The sequence below is a fragment of the Gopherus flavomarginatus genome, chromosome 1 (genome assembly GCF_025201925.1).
Source record: "Gopherus flavomarginatus isolate rGopFla2 chromosome 1, rGopFla2.mat.asm, whole genome shotgun sequence".
Taxonomy (NCBI): Eukaryota; Metazoa; Chordata; order Testudines; family Testudinidae; genus Gopherus; species Gopherus flavomarginatus.
Window position 1 is genome coordinate 223,547,961 of NC_066617.1, and position 17,602 is coordinate 223,565,562.

Below are 17,602 nucleotides of genomic sequence, written 5' to 3' on the forward strand. Positions count from 1 at the left end.
GGGGAGGAAGAAAGGTGTGCTTTGCAAATTGCCAAAGAAAGGAAACTAACTGCTGAGTGATAACTGGCAAGGAATAACACTACTTTTGATATTCAGTAAAGTGTTCTGAAGTGTGCTATTGAACAGAATCAAACTGCATATTGAGCAAGCAGGCTTTAGACCAAAATATTGTGAATAGCTCACGTTTACCCTGAGACTGATTGAGAAAGAGCTTGCTTACCAGAGAAGGTTAGCCTTGAACTTTATAGATTTCACCAAAGATTCTGACTGCATTCATTGAAAGTCACTATGAAAAATCTTGCAACAATATGGGCTTCCTAGAAAGAAAGTATCACTGGCTGATACTGTATGGAATTTCAAAATACTGTGTAAAGAAAGAAAGTGGGATGACCACCTGGTTTGATACCAGTACTGGAGAAAGACAGGGATGCAGTTTATCACCTCTTTTCTTCTGCACTGCTATAGATGATATGATGTGAAAAGAAACATCAAAGGAAGATATAGGAATTATATGGAGTAAAGGAAAACTTGATTTTACAGATTACTTTGTTCTGTGGGACACAGATGATGATGCTATGAAAAAGAACACTACCAATGTCAAATGGCAGGCTGCCAGAATAGGATTAAGTATCAGCCAAAAGAAAACAGAAATCATAATTGAAAGAGGAGTCAGCAATGGTGGTGCATACATGATTGATAGTGAAGAATGCAGCATGCTTAATGAGTATTTATATCCTAGAAGCAAAATTAGTGCCAACAGTCAACTCCATAAGGAGGTGGAAGCAAGAATTGGGAATGTATGTGGAGCTTTTTTGAGACTGGAAAATATCTGAAAAACTAAAGAGATACACACAAGAACCAAGATAAAGTTATACAATGACATTTTGATACCAGCATTCTGACACTTGGCAAATGCTAGAAGCCTGCAAAAGACACCTTAATATATTCCATCAGAGAGCTGGTGTCCACTGGTGGAATAACATAACTAAAGCTGATGTGCATCAAAGGACTGGCTCGCACACGGTAAAGATAATGATTCAAAAAAGAAGCCTGAAGTGATTTGGACATGTTGTATAGATGTAAAAAGCCTATATTCTTAGACTTCCCTTGACTGGATACTGCCTGGTGGAAGACAGAAAAGAAGAGGACACCAGATAACATCTGAAAAAGATGATGCTGTCTTGGATACAGACTATAATGTGACAAGAAACATGACATTAGACAGACTGAGGTGGAAAGACTGGGTTGCCTCGGGTGTCACAAGGCACAAGCATATCTAATAAAAATAAATAAAGGTCCCAGTGTAATGCTATGGCCAAAAGGACCAATGTGATCTTTGAATGCATAAACAGGGAAAGTTGAGTAGGAGGAACAAGGTAATTTCACCTCAGCAGTATTTGACACTGCTAAGACTGCTACTAAAATACTGCATCCAGTTCTTGAGTCCACAAACAGGATATTGATAAACTGGAGAGGTTCAGAGAAGAGCTACAAAAATTATTAAATTATTGGAAATATGCCTTATACTGATAGACTCAAGTTTAATAAAGAAAAGGTTAAGTGACTTGGTCAGTGTCTATAAGTACCTAGATGGGGAATAAATATTTAATTCAATCTAGCAGACAAAGTTATAACAAGATATTGGAAGTTGAAGCTAGACAAATTCACACATTTTTTAACAGTGAGGGTAATTAACCACTGGAACAGTTTACCAAAGGTTATGATGGATTGTTCATCACTGGCAATTTTTTAATCGAGATTGAATGTTTTTCATTATTCTCTAGTTCAAAAAGGACTGATTTTAATATTCCTCTGCCTAAGTCCCACTGTATGGGGTTATGATGTAAAGAAAAGTTACAATTAATGGATTTAGGAACCTTCAAAAATTACCTAGCACTAAGCTGGCTAGAGAATATTTCTGTTTCATGACGATAATTCTGTTTCATGCTAATCTTCAAAGATTTTAAAATTTGTTCTCATTCTACATTGGAATGAAAATGAAACCTTTCAAACATTTTCACAAAGTAGCATTGTGATGAAACACCATTTTTAGATCAAAAAGCTCACATTTTCCCTCTTGGATAAGGCTCTCTTTCTCTCTGGAAGTGACTGGAGAGTATACCTTGGACCACAGAAAACCTTCCCATCGAGTGCTGTCAAAACTGATACATCTCCATGAAATATTTCAACTTTGACAAAACTTCTTATTTTGATGAAAACAGTTTTGACAAAAATGTTCTGACTAGGTCCACCTAATATCTTACTCATACAGAATAATGTCATAATTTTAATGCTCAATATTTTGGAGGATTCCATGCTTCAAAGGCAAGTATTGTGTGCTCTTGAAAAGCTAGAATTATTTTATAATGACAAGTCTATCTAGCTATATTAGGGTTTTCTACAGTGCCCATCTTTGCAATATCTAAGTATTTCATCTAGCCCTCAGAAGGAAAATTTGACCTTAAAGCTCTCCCTGGTTCAGCACTGAGCCCTTCCTGACACCGTATCAATGTATCCTGAGAGGGGAAGTCCTTATTTGGAGAATAGGAAAAGGAAACTGTTACTTGGCATTTTTGTCTTCTGATTGCAGTTGTTTGACGTTCAGGTTTAGAATATAAAAATAAGTCCCTGCAGAGATGAGACACCTGGGGTTTGATTTGAAAAATGTACTGAGATTTCACAGCTGCAACTGAAGTCAATGGAAGCTTTACTCTGAATATATGAAGTGCTATAAACTGCTAAGTACTGTAAAACAGTAGGCCCCAAGCTTTCAAGTTAGGCACCCAAAATTAACTCTTTTGACTTTAATTTCTGTGCCTCAATTTCCCATGTGTACAATGGGGATAATAATATCTCCTCGCCTCATAAGGGGAAGATAACTGCATTAATCTCAGTGGTTTGAGCATTGGCCTACTAAAACCAGAGTTGTGAGTTTAATCCTTGAGGGGGCCATTTAGGAATCTGGAGCAAAAAAAATAAATGGATGGGGATTGGCCCTGCTTTGAGCAGGGGGTTGGATTAGATGACCTCATGAGGTCCCTTGCAACCCTAATAGTCTATGATTCTAATCCTTGTAAAGCACTAAAATACAAAGGCCAGAGCATGACAGCAAAATCCATGAGGAAATTAATAGTTCTGTATTCAGAGCAAGGTTTGAATAGTGTGCAGACCTGGGGCCACATGCTGAATAACGGAGGATAAAAAGAAATATTGAATAACTGCTCTTTAGGGGAGCATTATCCAACCTGTGCACTGAATGAGGCAGAGGTTCTATGTGTGTGATCATGTAATTAAAGATTGTATTCTAATACATATACAAAAGGGGGCTGAATTAAAGTTGTACAAGTGATTTTAAATCTGTCATTTCCTAACTCTTGAGTATGCAGTCTTAATAATGTTCTTTTATCTTAGTTTTTTGATGCAATATACTGTGCAAATTAATAAATATATATGAACAACATTCAGTGAAGATATACAAACATTTTTGGGTTTTTTCACAGACTATTTTGTAAGGAGAAATAATTTCATAACATGAATTTAAAGATAATGAAGGTTTCTATTTGTGTGTGTGTGTACATATATTTTACTCTTTCTTTGATGAGGTATTCTGTTTTTTCCTTGTACTTAAAATGTAAATAAATAAAATGTGAGGGCAAGTTTCCAAAATACTGAAGAAAAAATGGATGTCACTTTTTCACCGTCTTAACTTCAGGCTGAACGGCATTTTTAATCCCAAAGAAATAACAATTGATTAAAGGACCTCCTCTGAGGTGGTGTCCTGTCTCTCATTTCTTTCTGCTATAGACAACCAAGCCCAACTCTCCTACTTTCACTAGGATATGAAAGTATTACAAGTTTTGACACATGCTCATTTTAATTCTTGATGCACGCAACAAAGGAAGGATCTGAACTATTAGCAAGGAAAGTCAACCAAGTGTGAAAAGGGGGAAAAATACACAAATGGCATCACAACAACAACTAAGCCTAGTGTCTGCCCTTTCTTCTTTACATGCTTCTCTATATTGCAAGGAGTTTGGGGAGAAGAGATTGTTATACAATACTTTGGTAATTTGGGGTAAGACACCTTTTTCAAAAGGATTATTACTATTTTTACATTTTCAAATAATGGTTTTAAATTGTGTAAACTGTAGCTACATTAAGATTTCGAAAATATAAGAGAAAAAATGCATGCTTCCCCCAGTCTTTTCATCCTATTTTCTATTTACAATACTAATACTTAATGAAAATTTCAGATAAAAAACAACCCAGCCATGTATAAGGGAAGTACAGTATAAGGTGATCCACTTAGCAGCACCTGACTGGCAGGACCCAGAAATAATTGGAGAGGAGAAGAAACATAGGGAAATTCCTGCCCCAACTTATTTGTTCTTTTTTCTTTTAAACGCTAATACCCCCAGTTGTGTTAGGGATAAGCTTAGTGAAGGAAATGAGGGATGGGAGAGAAAGATGGTTATGTGCCATTGTTGTACTTCCTATGTGCCAGAGACAGCAGGGCCTGTATGCACAAAAGGAGTTAGATACCTGTTTAGGCACCTATGTCCTGGTTTTGGGACCACTGTAATGCACAAAACTCCCACCAAACGCTTTAAGTGCCTAAACTCACTCGGTGCCTAAGTTTATGCAGTAAAAGTTTCCTAGGGGGTCTCTGTTTCTGCCTCTGGGACTGTGCACTGCTGCCTCACTCTAGGTATCTGGATAGCTATCTCCCACCTCAGCCCCACAGTGATTCACAGATTGGGGGAAGATAGGCTTCCAGCTGCCTACATTTTGTGTGGGACCCAATCTGGTAGGTGGCCTCTGAGTGTGTCTACCAGATCATACCTCTCAAATGAGTTCACACAAAATGGAAAAGGAGGAGGAACTCTGATGCTGGATGGTGGGGACTCCATCAGTCTCTTCTGGTGAAACTGTGGCACTCTGGCTACACACTTGAAAAGTCATTTGAGAGAGCAAGAGAAAGAAAATGACTCTATAGCCTGGTGGTTATAGCACTCATGTGGTAGACCCAGGATCCAGTCTTCAATGACTCCTTGATTTTTCATCCAGAATGCAAGGATCTACTGAGGGAGCCCAACATCCAAATGTCTCATAGCCCAGTGGTCAGGGCACTCACTTGAGAGGTAGCAGACTCCTGTTGAAATCCCTTCTCCCCCTTATGTGGAGGGGGAACTTGAACCAGTGGTGACCCAAGTGAGTATCCTAGCCACTGGACTAAAAGTTATGAGGGATGCCCCCGTCTCCCCAGGCTTCCTGCTAAAACAGCATAGGTACCCAACTCCAGGAGAAGGCTCGCAACTGGAAATTGCTACCACAGATAGGCACTATCTCCGTGAAAGGGCTGGGGTATAGCACACTCCCCTCTGGTCACATCTCCCATTGGTTCACTTTATCAGCAACCCTGTCTGCCATACTTACTTTTGTGAATCAGATCTAAGATGCTTGTCTCTCCCCATTCAGCCTAGGGCACCTAACTCAGACTTTGTGGATCAGAGTGATTTTCTAGGCCCCTTAAAGTTAAGTGCTGCAATGCTCAGCATCACAACACTTAACTCCTTTTGTCTGTCCAGTCCCTGAGAAGTCTCCAGTATAAACCAGAGCATCCCCAGAGGCTGCTTTAACTTACACTTTGCTGAAATGAGCTTCTGTGAGACTTTACAGAATTCCAGGGTAGCTGGAATGCAGCATGCCCTGGTCGCATTCCAGGCCACAGGGGCAGCATAGGGACATTCCACCAACCCTGCACCATGAGAAATGTCCCCTTCTTCATGCTGGAGGGCTTCCTAAGTGACTGATTCTCAGAATTGGGGCCTAAATCACTTCCAAGCCACAAAAAGTATAGTTGTCTTCTCCCTATATTTTTTCCATGGGCTATATTATAATTTCTTAAGTTAAAACACGCTGTTTAATTCAGTCCATTATTTTCTCTTTTTTATATGATCCCCTAAACTTTGTCCATTTCTAGTAATAACACAAATAAACAATTAAGAATAGCCCTAGCACCAATAGCAGTACCACCTTCAGTCTATCTAGAAAATCACTTATAAAACCATTGCTGCTTCTCTACAGAACAGCTTTGTAAGACTTTCAAGTAGATAACCATCAATATGTATTTGTGAGAAAATGTGTGCCTTGCACTATAACTGCTTTCAGATAATGTAGATGCAGAGTTCTTGCTACGGATATCATATACCTTTGTCAGCACTCATTAAGCTTCTTGATGCTTGTGGAATATGTCCATGTATGCATATTCTATTCTGGCAGAAGATACTCTATAGGATAAAGTTTTTGCAGTATAGTAAAATAACAATCTGTACTTTTAAGTAAATCTGGTCATACATGGGGTGCTAACATTCAAGTAGACCAGTGTGCATTGTCTAGTCCTCTTCTATTTAGTATAATGCTGTTTTTATGATGGTTATACTCTCAGCCATGACACCTGAGGCACACATTGTCTCAGTATCACTGAAAGTTCTGAGTTTGAAAGCCGTCTCAATGGTCCCAAAAAAGATAGCCTAAAAGTAGACAGGTGTTTGTTAAATCCCTGAAACCCAGGACAAACAGACCACAAAGAGGAAACTTCATGACAGTCATGTAAATTTGGGAGTGTTGGTCAATATGACAGTTGTCTTGGCATAATTATGAGACACTTTTTAGAGTTCAGCTTCCAAAGTTTTTTATTCTTTAGCAATTTAGGTACGGAGCAGACTATTTTTGTGTGGATTTTTTTGTGACTTTAATTAAGCTATAGATATCATTGGCCCAAGGTTTAGAGGATAGACTTTTTCAAAGCTTCCAGACTTAAATTAACAGCATGTGTGTAACTTTAAGTACATGCTTCTATGTTTAAAGTTACTCATGTCTGTAAGTGCTTTGCTGGATAAAGGCCACAGATCCTTAAGCTTCAGAGCATGTCAACCTCTAACTGACAGTAGTTAAGAAGAAACTTCCACAGTCAGCTGGTCACTCCATAAGTGACTTCTGCGGAGTTTCTTACATCATTGTCTGAAGCATCTATTGTTGGCCACTGTGAAAGACAGGATACTAGACCAAATGAAATCTAGTCTGATCTAATCTAGCATGGCAGTTCCTATGTTCCCAACAAACTCAACTTTTTTTTTTTCCCACAAGAGTAGACTGCTAATGTTAGTATCTTTTGTGCTACCTCTAGCAATTGCCAAATATCAAGGTGTTGGAATACTGAACCCTTTGTAGGTTGGTTGCTGTATACATATTCATCTGAACCCTTCTTTTTCTTAATTGGCTGCACCAGGTTTATTATTTCCTCTCTGGCAAGACCAGCTGCTGTTGGTTCTTCACTTTTATGTTGCATGCTGACTTGTCTTATGCCTCTTCTATTTTTGCATTCTTTATATTTTATGAAGGATGGAGAGTTGTGTGATAAAGATTCCCATCACTGTTCTCTACAGACAGTAAGATTTGTTTTCTTTGTCTTTGCAATTTCTCATTATTCATTACAGACACAAATAGACCTGCCTTTTGACTTTGTCTTTTATACACTCCATATTTTATGATGCACTGAGTCATGGGATTAAGATTCAGCTGACTATTCATTCTTTCACATTTATGTGCATTGAACTGTCTGTTTTATCCATTACTCTTTCAGTGTTCTATGCCTTTCTCCATTTATTTATATTCTGCCTTATTATTTAGTTATCTTTTCATACCAACCCTCAGCTCTCTGTTCTTTGTCATTATTCTGCAAACCAACCATTAGTGCCCTTCATAATCTTTAACAAGTAGGAAATCACAAGCCACTGTAGCTAGACACACTCCATTTGATACATATAGTTTCTATATTTTAATCTTCATTGAGCTTTATCATATCCCTTCTGGTCCTGCAGATTGTACTGTTAGTTTTTTAAAATACTTTAGCAAAAGGTACGAATGGCAATGCTACCTCACGTATAATGGAATATAGCCTTCTCTTTGACTTATTTTATTCCTTCCTGTCATAAATCATACAGAATGGGACTTTGTTTTTTTTTTATTTACTTCCTTGTACTGAAGGACACAGGCATACAATTACATACCTATTTGATATCCTTTTCTCAATGATTATTTATCTCCTATTCAAGGAACACCCACTTGTCATAAACAGATAGTTAAGGGTTAATGTCTCTTTTACCTGTAAAGGGTTAACAAACAGGGAACCAAACACATGACCAGGGGACCAATCAGGAGACAAGATACTTTCAAATCTCGGTGGAGGGAAGCCTTTGTTTGTGTTTTTTGGGATTTGCTTTGTTCTCTCTGGGCTCTGAGAGTGACTACATGTACCTACAGGCTCTTTAATCTTCTATTCCAATTTAGTAAGTACAAAAGGTAGAAAGGCGGTTTAGTCTTTTTAATTGTTTTTGCTTTATTTGTAAATGTGTATCTGGCTGGTAGGAGTCTAATGTGTATTTGGCTAAAAGTATTTTAAATTGTATTTTGTTGGAGGAGGCTTTTTTCTCCAGTTTCTATAAGCTGACAGACCCTGTAATATTCCATCTTGAATTTACAGTGACTTTCTTTATTCTTTTTTTCTTTTATTAAAAGTTTTGCTTTTAAGACCTGTCTGATTTTTCCCCTTGTTGAGGCTCCAGGGAATTGAGTCTGTACTTAACAGGGAAGGAGAAGGGAGGGGAAGAAAGGAGAAAGGGCAATCCCTTTGTTTAGATTCACGGAGCTTGAATCTGTATATCTCTCCAGGAGCCCAGGGAGGGAACACTTGGAGGGGAGGTGGAGGAAAGGAAATGGTTTATTCCCCTTTGTTGTGAGACTCAAGGAATTTGGGTCTTGGGGGTCCCCAGGGAAAGTTTTGGGGGAAACCAGAGTTTATCAGGCACTCTACTCTAAATCCTGATTGGTGGCAGCACTACAGGATCTAAGCTGGTAATTAAGCTTAGGGGAATTCATGCTAGTACCCATATTTTGGACGCTAAGGTTCAGAATTGGGAATTATACTATAACACCACTGGGATGACTGCGTGCACAATGGCTACAAAATCAGGCAAATTATTATTACTCATTTGCACTAGTATTCTCAAATGTGCTAAACCTTGCACACAGACAAAAGGAGGCACAGTCCCCACCTTTAAGTTCTCATAGGAAAAAAAGTCAAGAATGGGGTCAGGAACAAATACAACACATCCTTTAAAGCAATGGGAAGATAAGTTGGATGCGTCCTGATAAAACAATGTTTTAACAGCATAACCTTTAGTTTTCGTGATGGTAAAATCTACTACCATCAAATGCCACACAATCTTGCCTTGGTCAGCCAGTTAGTTGCATTTAGGTGTCATAGTAGAAGAGATTCTTCATGAAAGATTTGTATGCAGAAATGATGGTAGTTGCAGGGTCTCGTTCAGGAAAGGCATTCCATTCATGGGGATGGTATAGAGAAAAAGCGTGCAGATGCTGTGGGAATATCAGTCAAATTGGGCAAAAAAAATCACTGGCAGGATTTAGGGATTACAGGGCAATGTGAAAAGAGACCTGGTTGAAGACATTAGCCAGGGCAGAGTTATACAGAGCCTTGAAGTGAAGGACAGGAACTTGATTTTGATGCAATGAGAAGATTCAAAGAGGGGGTGACATGGTGAGATCAATAAGTAAGGAAAATTATCTCAGTGGCTGTGCTTTGCATAGGGTAATGGACAACAATGTGAGAGTCAGGGAGGCCAGAAAGAAAGTGGTTACCATAATCATGATAATGGAGGCCTGGATGAAAGCTTTAGCTGAAGAAATAAAAAAAAGAAGAAAGGGATCTTGAAGGAAGAATTTGCATAATTTAGATATTATTGGGACATTCAGGGCAAAGAGAAGGAGTCCCGTCAGAGACATAGCCCAGGATCCTGGCCTCAGTGGTGGGTAGGGTGGTAGTGTTCTCAACTGTGGCAAAGGATGGAGTAAGTGAGGAGGACTGGGAAGGAGAGATAAAGAGTTATGTTTGGGCCATATTAAGTTTTAAGACACACAGATGTCCAGGAGATGTTAGAAAGACAGGCAGAGATACAGGATTTTGTATAGCTGGAATCAAGTCAGGGTTGGACAAGACGATTTCTGAATCATCAGTGTGGCAATGATAACTGATGGGAAGATGAGGTCACCCAAAAAAGGATACAAATCAAGAACAATAGGCCAGAACCCTGTGAGACAAAGATTCACTGAAAACTATGATGGATCATCAGCCAGAGAGGTGGATGAGAACCAGGATGGGACAACACTGAGTACCTGTAGTTTATCTGAAGTGTTTCTCAAGTTACTGAAGATAATCGTCCATGTACCCTCTATTTCCAGTTTATGCTTTGTATTCCTTTATCCTGGTCTTTAAGATTTGTTTACATTTTAAACTTCAACCCAACTAGAATTTCGGGGTACAAATCATTCTCTTAAAAGCACTTTGTCTGTTTAGGAAATTTTTAAAAAGAATGAAGTGTATATTTATGATTTATTTTTTACTGATAACTGGACTGGAGACCCATTTATTACATGTATTTAAAATATGGTCTTTCAAGGTCAGTTCTTTTATTTATTGTATTGGGGGGGGTTTCAATAAAAATAATATTTAATTTGTTGCTAAACCTATGATTTCTATAAAAAAAATGTTCAGGTGTTTGTGGTCCAAACCTTTTAGTAGCTATGCATTAAATAGAGCAGGTGAGAGAATCCATTATATCCACTGGCTGGCAGAAATCTCAGTGCCTGCAGTCATAATTTCAGGAAGAGTCTTACATCTTTTCTTTCATTTGGCTCACTTTTATGAATTTAAACCCCACAACAACTACTCACATCTAGATTTTTGGCCTTATTTTACGTGTGCATTCATCCCATGAGCCCTTTCGGTACAGCTGGATGCTGTAAAGCAAGCAAATGATGCCCACGTGATAGAAAGCTAGTCTCTAAGGTGCCACAAGGACTCCTTGTTGTTTTTGATGATACAGACTAACACAGCTACCACTCTGAAACCTGTGACTGATGAGCCAGGCATTTCCATACAGCCAATCTCATTTCATTATATTCATTATCGATCTATCGCAGGGGTCGGCAACCTCTGGAACATGGCTCGCCAGGGTAAGTACCCTGGCAGGCTGGGCCGGTTTGTTTACCTGCCGCGTCGGTGGGTTCAGCCAATTGCGGCTCCCACTGGCCACGGTTTGCTGTGCCAGGCCAATGGAGGCTGCAGGAAGTTGCAGGTCAGAAAACCTTGTATACACTTGCACATATATTCAAGATAATTGATTCATGTGCTGAATGTCTATGAGAGAGAATTTATCCAACTTTATGGTTGAAGGATCAGACTGTGATATTCTTACTCATACTTAGTAGCACTTTAATATGAATGGGGACATATTAGTTCAATGAGACTACTTGTGGAGTAAAGTACTACGCAGTGTAAGGGTATCTCAATCTGACACTAAACTAAATGATACAATTAAATCAGTGTATCAGTTGATATGTTCAAACTGAAGTTACTAAATTAGATCTTGTTTGACATGGATGAGAAAAACAAACCTCTTGGATATTGATTTCTCTTTCATCTCTTCCACTGTTTTAGTGTATAATTTGACAATGAGAATGTATCAAGATTCTACAAAAGGTCTTGTTTTAGATAATAATTCTCTAAGTTTTAATTGCTAGAAGGGCAAGTGTTGCTGAGATTATAGTTAAATTTCTAATGTGCAAATGGTATGAATAATCTGAATACATGTGGCAGACAATAAATTCCATTTTCATATTGCTGAAAAGTATACTATTGACTGCATCTTTTTCCGATCTGGACTGTAGCACAATGTGGATATAAAATCTAATTCAATTGCTCTCCACCTTTCCAGACTACTGTATCCCTTTCTGGAATCTGACCCCAAGTTACACATCACATAAATACTACTTGCTTGCAAAATAAGACATAAAAATACAAAAGTGATACAGAACACTATTACTGAAAAAAACTGCTTACTTTCTCTTTTTTAACATATGATTATAAAATAAATCAATTGGAATATAAATATTGTATTTACATTTCAGTGTATAGTATATAAAGCAGTGTAAGTTATTGTATGAAATTTTAGTTTGTACTGACTTCACTAGTGTTTTTTATGTAGTCTGTTACAAAAATAGAAAAATATCTAGATGAGTTGATGTAGCCCATGGAAGACTTCTGCGTACCCCAGGGGTACATGTATCCCTGGTTGAGAACCACTGGTCTAACTGATCTGCCATGTTCTGTGTTTCTGCCAAGTCCTTTGATACTTGCAAAAATATGGAATTAAACTTCATTTTTAAATGGAGTTGTCTGGGGGTACTATGCCTGCTCAAATGGAAATAGAGCAGTAATTTATCTAGCCCTTACCATGTATTTTCAGGGTCAAGAAACAGCCATCTCTAAAGACAAAAAGCTCACAAGTTACATTATAGAGTCTAAAATTAGGCAGACCATTTTTCTTGGAAAGCTGCATCTGTTTTTATAGGGGTTTTTCTTCTCATCTCAAGTAATAAACCTACTAATATCTATTATTCAGTAGCCTGAGAGAGTTTGCTTTAGGAATCAAGCACATAAGGCTCTGAAAGGAGGTTTGACTAACCCCTAAAAAATGTGAATTCTTAGCAGGTACAATATTTCCAGGGCAGAATATAGCCACCCTAAATGATTAATTTTTACATTCTGTGGGTTCAGTTCAGCTTCCTAGCGTTATGTGTGTAATGCCCCACCTGTTTTGCCAGGAGGTGCAGCTGTACCCCACAGGTCAGCTTTTAAGTGTGGTATCTCAGGGATATCTCAGACAAAAGCTTCTAAGGAAGACCCTAAAAGTACATATCACTGATGCTCTAGCATGGGGCTATGTTGCCTAATGAAGGTGTGTGGGGGGGTGACATGGATATATTTTGTTGCCACAATTCCTGTTCAGGTTGTTCTATTACTACTGGAAGAATTCTGCCACATCAGTATAATTCATGGCTGAATCAAGCTACATGACACTAGATGGATGGAATGGTCCTTTCTGTCCTTAAAAATCTATGAATCTTCATAATCTAACTCTCAACACAACTTAACTGAACTTAAAGTCTAACTCAAGTGATATTGCAATAATAGTTAGTTGCACCACACCAGACTATGCCCACGTATCTGAGGAAGCTACTTACAGCTACAGTGGCAATAAACAGTGCACTGTTTTCTATATCTTGGGTGCTGTGAAAATCCTCTTGGTGTTGGTAGCAGTTGATGTGACCTAATGTTCAAATTTGTACTAGGACCATCACAAGAGGAGTGGACAACTGGTTGGCAAGCTCAGAAGTCTTCAATCACTTCACTTGCATTATAGACCTGAAAACCATAACTAGAGTATCTAATTTTCTATTGCTCAGATCCTGTGCATTGTTGTAAGAAGATAGAATGGAAGATATTCACCAAGAAGCACTAAAATTCACAGAAAGCAATCCTCCTCCAAAATCGTTTTGTAGCTCCCTACAAGTTACTTTCTTGTCTTATGGGCAATAAAATCTTTTAACATTCTACTCTTTCACCGATTGCTCTTTAGATTTAAGTGTGGACTCATAACATTGAAATATTTAACAACAAAATGTCTGTTAATGGACCAACTCACTAGTAGGCCTGAACATGGTGCATATCTAATGAGAGAATCAACCTCCATGGAAGACTACCTGGGGAAAGAGAGAGAGGGAACAGACTGCAGCACTTTACAGAGTCTTTTATAGGCCCAATATAAGGAAGAGTGCATCTGTGAGAAGAGCCTATGTAAGTGGGTGAATTAAAAAAAATAGTTTTAGCTATTTGCACAACTGTTTATTTTTATTTGGGAAAGCACAACCATTATCAATATTAATTGTTTTTAAATTCTGTGTTTTATAGAATGTGAGATACCTGGAACACGAATGGCAAGTTGGTACAATATTAGTATAGTTACTATAGCAGCAGTTGTCTAATTTCTGAACCTCTATGGACTGCATAATGTTGCTAAATACTGCATAATAAAATATTGTTAATTACATTATCCTTTTGTTTTAGAACAATATCATTGTGTAGAAGAATTATTTTAACCCCTTCACTCTCCTCCAGGAAAAATACATACTTTTTATCCCCACTTGCTCTCTTTATTTTCAAATATTACCCATTTTTATCACAGTGTGTGTACAGAAGTGAAAATCTCAAATTCATAATTTGTTTCTAGAAATACAAAATGATTTTCTTCCTGCAGTATTTATGCTGCTTGAAGTCTCTGGCAAATGGAGGAGAGATGCAAAATATATGCCAAAAAATCAGATGTTATAAACTGCGACTTTCAGATGTTACTCTACTTTCAGATGTTACCTGAGAGCTTAAGATATTCTACATAGTGTTAAAGTAAGTTACCGAAAGGATGCTTCCTTTACTATGTTTACATCTCCAAATCCCAAGACCCATTGCCTTTCATATATATAATTTTCATTTGCAGTGGTTCAGTTGTGGTATATCCCAGCTTTAGCACGGAATGCTGCACAACATTTTGCAAAGCTGAAGCCTCTTAGAGGAAAAAAAGTCAGATCTTTTCAGTTTTTTGCTGAAAATCCACTTTTTAATTCCATGTGCTATATAGATTGATAGTCTGAGAAGCAGTATAATCAAGCAGCAGTCCATGTTTATTGTAGCAGTAGTGTTACTTAGTGATTAAAACACAGACTGCAAAGGAAGTGTCCTGGGGTTTTGTTCCTGGGGCCATCACTGTTACTTAATTTCTCCATGTCTCAGTTTATCCATATGCAAATTGAATATAATTATCTCATCTATCTCTGAGGATGTGGGAATAAATGTTTGTGGAGTGCTTTTAGATCCTGAAATACAAGGTTTTATAGAAGTGCAAAGTATAATTTATAAAAGCAAATTCTACTCTTCTGCATGGTGTCAGTGCCATTACATATGGTGATTACTCACAAGCAGTTAAACCTAGAGTTTGCATGGCTTTAACAGAGGCTAAAATTTGTCTCTGCTGCACTTGTGTAGAGCTAGAGAAATTATCTCCTGTCGTGGAGTTACTCTGGGTTTACACTGTAAAAACAGAGCAGAATAGACTTTAGTGTGTGTTTTAAATGTCTGCCTGATGTGAAATAATCCAGGGATTTTTGCATACACATTCTAATCTAGGCTTGATAACTTCCATACTCTGTTTATGCTAATAACAAAACGAACTCAAATGGTCTGAGTTCCTGGGGATAGTTCTGCCTTCATTGCATATAAAATAATAAGTATAAAATTAAACATACAGGTTCAGAATGGCCTGTTCTTCCAGCTCTCTTCCTCATCCTGTTGTTTTCAATTGTACAGTAAATGTCAAAAATAATCTCTCCAGAAGAAGCTCTCCATTCTTGGGTAAAGACTTATCAAGTGTCAGTAGAGACTGAGGATGGGTATATTGTATTCTTAACTCTGTAGCAGTAAATCAGGCAGGAGGAAAGGATTTAGGCAGAACGTCTAGACAGAGAAGGTTCCAAACAGAGTTGGTTCAGGGATAATACCATTCTAATTAACTTTCTTGTTTAGTGTTAGAAGAAAATGACTCTACGATTCTTTACTATTGTTACAAGATAAAAACCACAAAAACATTAACTATATTCTGAACTGCTTCTCTGACACTTTGACCAGTGACAAGCCAGGACGAAGCTGGTAAAATGAGTTGTTCTCTTTGTGACTTCTATGAAACTCTTCCTGAGTTTGTAGAGTAACAAACCCATATTGTTGCTTTGTTTCTTCTTACTCACTTCCACAATCTTGCTTTCTCTACTCCCTTTGACCTTTATCATATTTGCTTTTAACATCGCCATTCTTCAGTTAATGTGTCTATTTACTTGATAACTTGTCATTGCTATCTTTTACAGCCACCATCACATACTTTCATCTTGTGATTCCTCTTCATGCTATTGAGAATATGGAGCCTCCACAAGTATTTTCTTTTCTAGCTTGTGCTGTTCATATGTTTCTATCACAGTTTGGGGGTAACTGTGCCTCTGACTCCTTCTGTGGTCTGCTTAAGGGATGCCCCCCTTAGTTTCTCACCTCCAGTCAGCACATCTCTCTGGCAGGGACCCACATTTCTCTTCACTCAGACTGGAGATTTACGCTGTAGCCCCTGCAGTTCACTGTGATTATCCCAGCAGGTCTGAACTAGCTAAATACTGCAGTTTCTCTTTCATTCTCTCAAAGGCTAAGACAGTAGTTTACCAGAGACAGCACAGCCTTACACAGAGCACAATACATTTATTTTAGGGCAAAAACATTACAGCCTAAATATATAATAAAAGGCTTAAACACATATTTAAGTTTATCAGAGATCCCCCATCAGTCCAATAAAGACCCTGGCAGGTTTCAGTCCTTCCAAACCTTCAGCAGAGTTTTTCCCCACCTCAACCAAGTGTTCATGTCAGTTTGGAGAACCCCATTAATCAGTTCAAGCCGGCCCTTTATATCACAAGCTCTTTCTTTGTCTCCTGCATCTTTTGAACTCAGCCTGAACCAATGCAATTCATCCAAGGGGTGGTACTTCCCTGGATTTGTTTACCTGTCCCAGGGCCTGCAGTTATTACCCCTCACTAATTTTAGTTCCCAGACAGAGCTCCATAACCTACTCAATCAGCCAGCATACAATCATAGAATCATAGAAGATTAGGGTTGGAAGAGACCTCAAGAGGTCATCTAGTCCAAAACCCTGCTCAAAGCAGGACCAACCCCAAGTACATCATCCCAGCTAGGACTTTGTCAAGCCTGACCTTAAAAACCTATATGGAGGGAGATTCCACCACCTCCCTAAGTGACCCATTCCAGGGCTTTACCACCTTTCTAGATTTTCCTAAAATCCAATTTATACCTCCCCCACTGCAACTTACAACCATTGCTCCTTGTTCTGTCATCTGCCACCACTGAGAACAGCCTAGCTCCATCCTCTTTGGAACCCCCCATTCAGATAGTTGAAGGCTGCTATCAAATCTCCCCTTATTTTTCCCTTCTGCAGACTAAACAAGCCCAGTTCCCTCAGCCTCTCCTCATAAGTCACGTGCCCCAGCCCCTTAATCATTTTCATTGCCTTCCGCTGGATTCTCTTCAATTTGTTTACATCCTTTCTGTAGTGGGGGGGGGAGCAAAAATGGATGCACTACTCCAGATGTGGCCTCATCAGTCCCGAATAGAGGGGAATAATCACTTCCCTCAATCTGCTGGCAATGCTCCTACTAATACAGCCCAATATGCCGTTAGCCTTCTTGGCAACAAGGGCACACTGCTGACTCATATCCAGCTTCTCATCCACTCTAATCCCCAGGTCCTTTTCTGCAGAACTGCTGCTTAGCCAGTTGGTCCCCAGCCTGTAGCAGTGCAGTTGTCCTTGTTGAACCTCATCAGATTTCTTTTGGCCCAATCCTCCAATTTGTCTAGGTCACTCTGGACCCTATCCCTACCCTCCATCTTAGTGTCAGCCGCAAACTTACTGAGGGTGCAATCCGTCCCATCCTCCACATCATTAAGGAAGATATTCAATAAATCTGGTCTCAGGAGCAACTTGGGGGGCACTCCACTTGATAACGGCTGCCAATT